Below are 10,209 nucleotides of genomic sequence, written 5' to 3'. Positions count from 1 at the left end.
CGCTAGCTTCTTTATTTTTACGTCAGCTATGTCTGACAACATTTGCAAAGCAAACAGAGATATGTTGAGGTGCTTCAGCAGTTCTGTGATATGCTCCTCCCAGCTAAATTTATTATCAAGCTGTAATCCTAATAATTTAATACTGTGAACTTCTTCTATCTGCTTCTCATCATATTTTAATCATATACTGGCAGGAAACCTTTTACAAGTTCTGAATTGCATATAGTACGTTTTTTTCATAGGTTGGTGAAATGTCCACAAAAATTTGGTTAGCTGACCCTTCTAAGATTATAATTGATTTACTATTTACAGAAATGTTTGCATCACCTGAAAACAAAACAAACTTTGCATCTGATAATGTTATTGATGAAAGGTCATTGATATACACAAGAAAGAATAAGGTCAAGGAAGACTGAAGGTGCATTTCAAAAACAAGTTTCCTATCTCCTCACAATTGATGATTAGATCAAAAGTCAGACTGTCATAATTTTCTTTTCCTACAGTGCTCTGCTCACTGTATAACCAACAGTGCTCTCTTTATAAAGAATAATCCACTCTCAGTATCGTAGTTTTAGTTTGTGACTATAACTAGCTTTGTATTAAATAAAAACTACATGTTGTTATCTTTTCCAACTAAAAGACAAGAATGCTATTTTCTGTTTCCTCTAGTTTAAATATTTGTTGAGATATATAAAAAAATAGTAGTGAACATTGGCAAATTGTTCTTTGAATGCTTGTTTGCTTCCACGCCACTTTAGTTTAAACTAGGGTTTAGATGTCACTGGCATGATGCCTATGTGAAGATTGGAGTGTAAAGCAATAGGATTCATATTGCATGACAGATCAACTCAGCCATGTACATGCATTAAACACAACCCAAGGTCTCAGATCTATTACTGTCCAGTTATCTACATTCAAACAGAGCTTTCATTTCTTTTAACCAGTATGGGTTTTTGAAATAACAGCCCTGTTGATGCCATCTTGAACCAACTATTAATACACAGCTCACTGCCATGATTAGCTTCACCTTAATGCAGCTGTTCGGTGCGTTTACATGGGGCTGGGGAGGGCGCTGATGGCAGAGGGCATGGGTCACATCTCAGTCGTGTCAGTTGGGTCTATCAGTAGATCGGGTTTCACTAGGCATGGCCTGCACCTCAATTAGTGCGTGGTGGTGGTGGGGTCACTCATGGTAAAATTCCTGTAGCAGTTGGTGTTAGAGCTGCACCTTTTTTAGATGCAAGTCATCTGATAGGTATGCCTGCTTAAAGAAAGTCCCTCTGACTAAGGGCTCACCTTCTGAGTATGTAATGTTTCCAGCTAGTGAAGGAATTATCATATTTCATCAAGGTTTATGAGATATTAGAGATAAAGTTAGTGAACTGATTATAGATGTTGGGTCTGAAATTATTGGTATATCAGAGCACCACTTAAATAATTTGACAAATCAGCGAATTCCTTTACCAGGATACAGATTAGCTAGCTGTTTCTCAAAGAGTTCCTTTCGGGGTGGGGGAGTAGTTATGTACATAAAAAAACAGTATTCCATTTGAATCCATAGATGTATCACAACACTGAACTGAATGGATATTTGAATGTTGTGCAGGGGCAGTTGAATTTGGTGAAACGAAACTTCTAATTCTCGTTGCTTATAGGTCCCTTAACTCTGACTTCAGAGCATTTCTGTTCAAGCTAGAGAGGGTTCTTGATTCACTTTGTAGGAAGTACCAGAAATTAGTTATATGTGGTGACTTCAATATTAATTTTGTATATGACGGTGCAAGAAAAAGGATGTTGGTAGATCTCCTAAATTCATATGATTTGATGCAGACTGTGTTTTTTCCATCTTGGGTGCAGGGGATCAGTAGCACAGCCATAGACAATATTTTTATTCATTCTTCATTACTAGATGGGCACTCTGTTAGTAAAAGTGTGAATGGCCTTTCAGGCCATGATGCACAAATTTTAGCGCAAAAGGCTTTTGTACTCAAACCAATGTCATATTTAATTACAAACTATGTAGAAAAGTTAATCCAACTGCAATAGAGAGTTTTTTAAACATTGTCAAGGAACAAGAGTGGCAGGATGTTTATAGTGTCGATAACATAGATGATAAATACAATGCTTTCCTTAACACATTTCTCATGCTCTTTGAGAGTTGCTTTCCATTAGAATGTTCTAAATGGGGTACTAGGAGTAATAGGCAGCCCGGGTGGCTGACTAGTGGGATAAGGATATCTTGTAGATCAAGGTGGGAGCTATATCAAAATGTTAGAAGTAGTCACAATCAAGCTACAGTAGCCCATTACAAACAGTATTGTAAGGTGCTTAAAAACATTATTAGGAAGGCAAAGAGTATGTGGTATGCAAATAGAATAGCTAACTCACAGCATAAAATTAAAACCATATGGTCAGTTGCGAAGGAAGTGTCTGGTCAGCAACACAAGGTCGACGATATAAAGTCAGTTCGCACTAAAAATATTTCTGTTACTGATAAATCAGATATATGTACAGTATTTAACAATCATTTTCTGAGCATTGCTGGTGAATTAAATAAAAAATTAGTTTCTACAGGAAATCGTATAACTTTATTGTCAAATGCCTTTCCGAGATTCGTGTCTGAAATACTCCTCTGCGATACAGACAAGATGGAGATTGAGTCAATAATTAAATCACTGAAGACTAACGGCTCTCATGGTTATGATGGAGTGTCTAGCAGAAAATTAAAGTACTGTGTTGTACATGTTAGCCCTGTATTTAGCCATATTTGTAATTTTTCCTTTAGGAATGGTCAGTTTCCTGAACGATTAAAGTACTCAATAGTAAAGCCGCTTTATAAAAAGGGAGAAAGGGGTAGTGTAGATAATTTTGGACCTACTTCTATGCCTTCAGTGTTTGCAAAAGTTATTGAAAAGGCTGTGTATGTAATGATAATTGATAATTTCATACCACACGATTTGCTATCAAATGTACAGTTCGGCTTTAGAAGTTGTTTAACAACTGAAAAGGCTATATTCTCTTTTCTCTGTGAGGTACTGGATGGGCTAAACAAAAGGTTTCGAATGCTTGGCATATTTTTTGATTTAACTAAGGCATTTGATTGTGTTGATGACAAAATATTGCTCCAGAAGTTGGACCATTACGGAATATGGGGAGTAGCTTACAATTGGTTCACCTCTTACTTTAGCAACAGGCAACAAAAGGTCATTATTCACAATGCTGATAATGGCTGTGATGTGGGGTCTAGTGGCGTACTGTCAAGTTCCCCAGGGATCAGTGTTGGGGCCACTCCTGTTCCTTATTTATATAAATGGTATGCCGTCTAGTATTACAGGTAACTCTAAAATATTTCTGTTTGCTGATGACACTAGCCTGGTAGTAAAGGGTGTTGTGTGCAACATTGGCTCGGTTTCAAATAGTGCAGTACATGATCTAATTTCATGGATTGCAGAAAACAAATGAACGCTAAATCACAGTAAGACTCAGTTTTTACAGTTTCCAACACTCAATCCAAGAAAACCCAACGTTTTAATTTCACGGAATGCGCATATGATTAGTGAAACTGAACAGTTCAGATTTCAAGGTGTTCTGATAAATAGTAAACTGTCATGGAAAGCCCACGTTCAGAATCTTGTTCAAAGACTTAATACTACCATTTTTAGTATTCGAATGGTATCAGAAGTGAGTGATCATTCGACACGAAAGTTAGTCTACTTTGCTTATTTTGATTCACTTATGTCATATGGAATTATATTTTGGGGTAACTCTTCCCATTTTGAAAGGATATTTTTGGCTCAGAAATGGGCGGTTCGGGCAATAAGTGGTGTAAGTTCATGAACCTCTTGTCGACCCTTATTCACGAGTCTGGATATTTTGACACTGGCCTCTCAATACATATATTCCTTACTGTAATTTATTGTTAACAATATTAGCTTATTCCCAAGAATAAGCAGCTTTCACTCAGTTAATACTCAGTGGAAATCAAACCTGCATTTGGATCGGACTTCCTTAACTCTTGTGCAAAAAGATGTGCAGTATACTGCTGAAACCATTTTCAGTATGCTACCACATGAATTCAAAAATCTTAGCAGTAATCCATGCACTTTCAAATCAAAACTGAAGAGTTTCCTTATGGGTCACTACTTCTATTCTGTTGAGGAGTTCCTTGAAAAATTAAGCTGATTCTTAATGTATTGCTGACTGCATTTACTTAAACTTATGGACTCACTTTTTTCAGGTTCATGAACATTTATTTTTATCTGTTATTACTTTTATGTTGTAATTTCATGTACTGACACGTTCCATGACCTTGGAGATGTAGTCCTCAATTTGGTCCTATGGGACTTGACATGTAAATAAAAACTGCAGAAATATGTGCCAGTCTTTGACAGCTTATAATGATTCACCATATGAAATATTTTAGATAAGCCAGTACCTCTGTCACAACTTAAAACCTACTAAAAGGCAGTGTCATCAAGTGGAATGTGCAAAATCACAATGTGGTAAGGATTTCCGCGAGGCTCAATCTCTAGGCCAATTTTCTGGAAACTAACTGTAGAACCCCTTTTACAATCTTGAGAGGCAGTATTACCATGGACATTGTTATCTGTTTGTAGACATTTCTGGGGGCTGTAGGACTTCACTAGAAAGCAGGGCATATAGTATGCATGAGGTGGTCATAATTTGGCAATAAAGTGGACATCACAGTGCATAATGCCACTCAACAAAAAAAGAAAGGAAAACTTTATAATACATCCATTGGTACATCTTTAACCTTATACACACTATAGCAGTGAAAGCAGATAAAATTATTCACAAAAAGGAGCAGGCAGGCACTGTCACATACAAATTTCCTCTAGCATTGGTAAGAGAGTGTCGCAGTAGCATTAGTGACAAATGTCAAAAATTGATTGTTTTCATTGTCATATAATGTAAATGGATAGATAAAAAAATCTACTCTGCAAGTGGTGGCAGGAGAAAACACACACACACACACACACACACACACACACACACACACACACACACACCAAAAGGTTTAACTTTTACAAGCTTTTGGAGCCAGTGTCTCTTTCTTCCGGGAGAAGAGTTGAAGGAGAAGGAAGAGGGGTGAAGAAAAAGGACTGCGGAGGTTTGGGGAAAGGGTTAAAGCTCAGAAAAGTCACCCAGAAACCCAGAATAGGGGAGATGCACTGGATGGGATGAGAAGGAAAGACTGATTGCTGGGGGCTGCTTCGGATGAGATTTGAAAACCTGAGAGCTTAAAGGTGGAAGACAGAGTAATATACAAGACAGAGATCACTACTAAAACATCATACTTGAGTTAATTAGAGTGAAATGCTAAGTGCATTGTATGTAATAGAGGTGGGAGGGGAACTATAACAAGTCCTTGGTTATTGCCACCCACTTGATCTTAATTGGCATTAATTCCTTCCATCTCAGCATTTCTTCACAGTAACTATTCCTTTATTCACTGAGTTTTAGTTTTCTACAGCTTTCATTTTTTTCCATCTCCCCTCCCACCACTGTTACATACAATGCACTCAGGTTTTCATTCTTATTAACTTGTGCATGATGTTTTAGTAGTAATCTCTGTCTTGCATATTACCCTGTCTTCCACCTTTAAGCTTTTAGGTTTTCAAACCTTGTCCAGTGCATTCCCCAACAATCAGTCTTTCCTTCTCATCCTGTCCAGTAAGTCACCCCCCCCCCCTCCCCCTGACCTGGAGTTCTTTCTGAACTGTACTTCTTTCCCTAAACCTCTCCAGTCCTTTTCCTTCACCCCCCCCCCCCCCCCCCTCCTACTTCTTCAACACTTCTGCCAGAAGGAGGAGCCACTGCCTCTGAAAGCTTGTAAAAGTTAAACCTTTTTGTGTGTGTGTTCTCCTGCTACCACTTGGTGAGTAGATTTTTTATTTATCCACTTGCATTATACAGGGTGATTCAAAAAGAATACCACAACTATAGGAATTTAAAACTCTGCAACGACAAAAGGCAGAGCTAAGCACTATCTGTCGGCAAATTAAGGGAGCTATAAAGTTTCATTTAGTTGTACATTTGTTCGCTTGAGGCGCTGTTGACTAGGTGTCAGTGTCAGTTGATGCTAAGATGGCGACTGCTCAACAGAAAGCTTTTTGTGTTATTGAGTACGGCAGAAGTGAATCGACGACAGTTGTTCAGCGTGCATTTCGAACGAAGTATGGTGTTAATCCTCCTGATAGGTGGTGTATTAAACGTTGGTATAAACAGTTTACAGAGAATGGGTGTTTGTGCAAAGGGAAAAATTCTGGATGGCCGAGAACGAGTGATGAAAATGTAGCACGCATCCAGCAAGCATTTGTTCGCAGCCCAGGAAAATCGACTCGCAGAGCTAGCAGAGAGCTGCAAATTCCACAATCAACTGTATGGAGAGTCCTACGAAAAAGGTTAGTTATGAAACCTGAACGTCAACTACCCGAGGCGATGGATCGGCCGCCAAGCAGCCCGTGACAGAGCACTTCATCACTGGCCTCCAAGAAGCCCTGATCTTACCCCCTGCGATTTTTTCTTATGGGGGTATGTTAAGGATATGGTGTTTCGGCCACCTCTCCCAGCCACCATTGATGATTTGAAATGAGAAATAACAGCAGCTATCCAAACTGTTATGCCTGATATGCTACAGAGAGTGTGGAACGAGTTGGAGTATCGGGTTGATATTGCTCATGTGTCTGGAGGGGGCCGTATTGAACATCTCTGAACTTGTTTTTGAGTGAAAAAAAAACCTTTTTAAATACTCTTTGTAATGATGTATAACAGAAGGTTATATTAAGTTTCTTTCATTAAATACACATTTTTAAAGTTGTGGTATTCTTTTTGAATCACCCTGTATTGTCAATAACTGATCATTTACAGTAGCATTAGTGTTGGAGTGCACTGGCTCTGCTTCATACAATGTAAAGCAATACTCTGGAGCATGCAGAGGAGTATTCTTGTAGCCTGTTGGTGCTCACAGTACCCCTGTTTTATTAGGCAGATATAAACATCACTGTACGATATGTAGATGCATTGTGCCGGATGTTTGCAGACCATCTGGACACTACAGTAAATCATCTTCACAAGGGTGGTTAGTAAAATTCAGTTAAAGAATGCACTGGATGGGATGAGAAGGAAAGACTGATAGCTGGGGGCTGCTTCAGATGAGATTTGAAAACCTGAGAGCTTAAAGGTGGAAGACAGAGTAATATACAAAACAGAGATCACTACTAAAACATCGTACTTGAGTAGATGTGCTGGAATGGGACTGGAACCACAGACATAATGGCTAGTGAGAGAACACCTTCCCTTACATCCAGACAGAATTACAAGCACCAAGTCAATTCCATCATGTCACTGTATATCTCTAATTCATCTGCTGCAAATTTAGAGACAATGGAGGCTTTCAAATATGAGGAGTTTAGTACCATTGAATATGCAGTCCTCAGTTGCTGTAATTATCAGGAATTCTGCCACAGGAACCTTCCACATCCTCCTCACAGAACTACTGACTACTGGCCATACATTAATAACATCAAATTCCATCTCCCGACCAAACAACATAACATTTGTCAATAGGATGCAGTCAACCAAGTGATGTTCAAATGGTTCAAATGGCTCTGAGCACTATGGGACTCAACTGCTGAGGTCATTAGTCCCCTAGAACTTAGAACTAGTTAAACCTAACTAACCTAAGGACATCACACACATCCATGCCCGAGACAGGATTCAAACCTGCGACCGTAGCGGTCTCGCGGTTCCAGACTGCAGCGCCAGAACCGCGCGGCCACCAAGTGATGTATCTACTGGGATTCATGTCAGCAAAATCATTGCAAGTGCAAGTGACAATGAGGTGTGTGCTTCATTTAACATGCAAACTATTCGGATATGCTGTAACTTCATCAAACAGTACAAATGCACACACTGCTCGCTTACAGTGCTTTGCCCTTTTGGATGTAATAATAATAATAATAATAATAGTAATAATAATAATAATAATAATAATGTAAAGGTGCTCTCAAATTGAACATCACACTGCTTAACTAGAAACAGTCATGTTAGCTTGCTATCCTCTGACATTTGGACTAACGTACTAACTTACCTTGGCACTTATAGGGAGACCTACAGTTTAACATGAGCTCCAAACCACAGTGCAGTTAGGCATTTTTCACATTAACAAATCACTGCCAGTGTTGAAAAAAAGTGATGACATTATTAATTGGGCACTGCACCAATTGCCATATTCCATACAGTCCACACAGATAAAAAACAAAAATAGTCGTCATTAAAACTAAAGGTATTTTTGGTGTAGTCATGATGCTGTTACACATGCTTTTGTGATTCCATAAGTAATAATTATAATTATTGTTAGTTCTAAGAAACTTAACATGAGGTCTGATGTATATGGTACTGCAAGAAGAATTTGACAGGGCACTGAAAGACTGAAGTAAAATCAAGGCACCTGGAGTATATGACATTCTCCGAGAATTATTGAGATCCTTGGGAGAACTTTCATGACAAAATCATTAGATTAGATTACATTTACTTTCATTCTGAATGATCCATAGTGAGGAGGTCCTCCAGGATGTAGAACATGTCAGAAAAACAATAATACATGACAAATATTTACAACTGAAACAAATAAGCTAATGTATCTTCCACAGGTCCCAAGTGGAATGATCATCATTTTTTTTTAATGTGCACTATATGAAAGAATCATTTTACAAACACTCATTTACTAAGATCGCATTAATGCACTGAATTTAAAATTTAAAAAAAAAATAAGATTTTTAAATTTATAAGGTAATAAACATGTAATAGAACTACTATAATACTTATTTACAATGAACACATTACTGCACTGAAATGGTGCAGAAGTTAGATAGACACACACATACGAATCAGTAGGTTCTACGAGAAATTCATCAATGGAGTAGAAGAAGTTGGCCACCAATAAATCCTTTAGGCTTCTCTTAAACTAAATTTCATTGGTTGTTAAGCTTTTTATGGCTGCTGGCAACTTGTTGAAAATGTGTGTTCCTGAATAATGGCACACCTTTTTGTACAAGAGTAAGTGATTTTAAATCCTTGTGAAGATTATTCTTATTTCTAGTATTGATTCCATGAATTGATCTGTTGATTTGAAAAAGTGATATATTTTTAATGACAAATTTCATTAAGGAATAAATACATTGGGAAGCAGTAGTTAGTATCTCTAGTTCCCTAAACAGGCTCCTGCAGGATGTTCTTGAGTTCACATCACATATAACTTTTACTACATGTTTTTGTGCCTGGAAAACTTCAGCTTGGCTTGATGAATTACCCCAGAAAATAATCCCATATGACATGGAATGAAAGTAAGCATAGTATGCCAGCTGTTTCATTTTTATAGCCCCTATGTCTGACACAATGCACATTGCAAATAGAGATTTGTTAAGATCCTGTGGTGTGTTCCTCCCAGTTTAATTTATTATCAAGCTGTAATCCCAAGGATTTAACACTGTCAACTTCTTCTATCTGCTTGTCATCGTATGTTACGCATATACTCATGGGACACCACTTACAAGTTTTGAACTGCATGTAGTGTGTTTTTTCAAAGTTTAGTGAGAAAGAATTGGCTAGGAACTAGTGATTAATGTCCACAAATATTTTATTAGCCGATCTTTCTAAGAGTACACTTGATTTGCTATTTATTGCAATGTTTGTATCATCGGCAAACGAAACAAACTTGGCATCTGGTAAAGTCATTGATATACACAAGAAAAAGTAAGGACCCTAAGATGGAACCTTGTGGGACTCCACATGTAATTAGTTCCCAGTTGGATGATGCCTGATAGCTTAATACATGTCTCTTTCCTAATAACACCCTGTTTCCTGCCAGAAATATAAGATTTAGACCATTTTGCAGCATTTCCTGTTACACCATAATATTCTATTTTACTTAAAAGGATATTGTGATTTACACAATCAAATGCCTTTGACAGATCACAAAATATACCAGTTGCCTGCAATTTTTTGTCTAATGAAGTACATTTTCACTGTGAGTGTAGATACCCTTTAGAAATCCGAACTGCAACTTTGACAGTATGTTATTTGTGATAAGATGGTTATAAAGCCGATTGTACATTACCTTTTCTAAAATTTTTGAGAATGCTGGAAAAAGTGAAATTGGATGGAAATTTGATGCTATTTCTTTAT

This window comes from Schistocerca piceifrons, chromosome 1 (genome assembly GCF_021461385.2).
Source record: "Schistocerca piceifrons isolate TAMUIC-IGC-003096 chromosome 1, iqSchPice1.1, whole genome shotgun sequence".
Lineage (NCBI taxonomy): Eukaryota > Metazoa > Arthropoda > Insecta > Orthoptera > Acrididae > Schistocerca > Schistocerca piceifrons.
Note: the sequence above shows the minus strand (reverse complement) of the source record.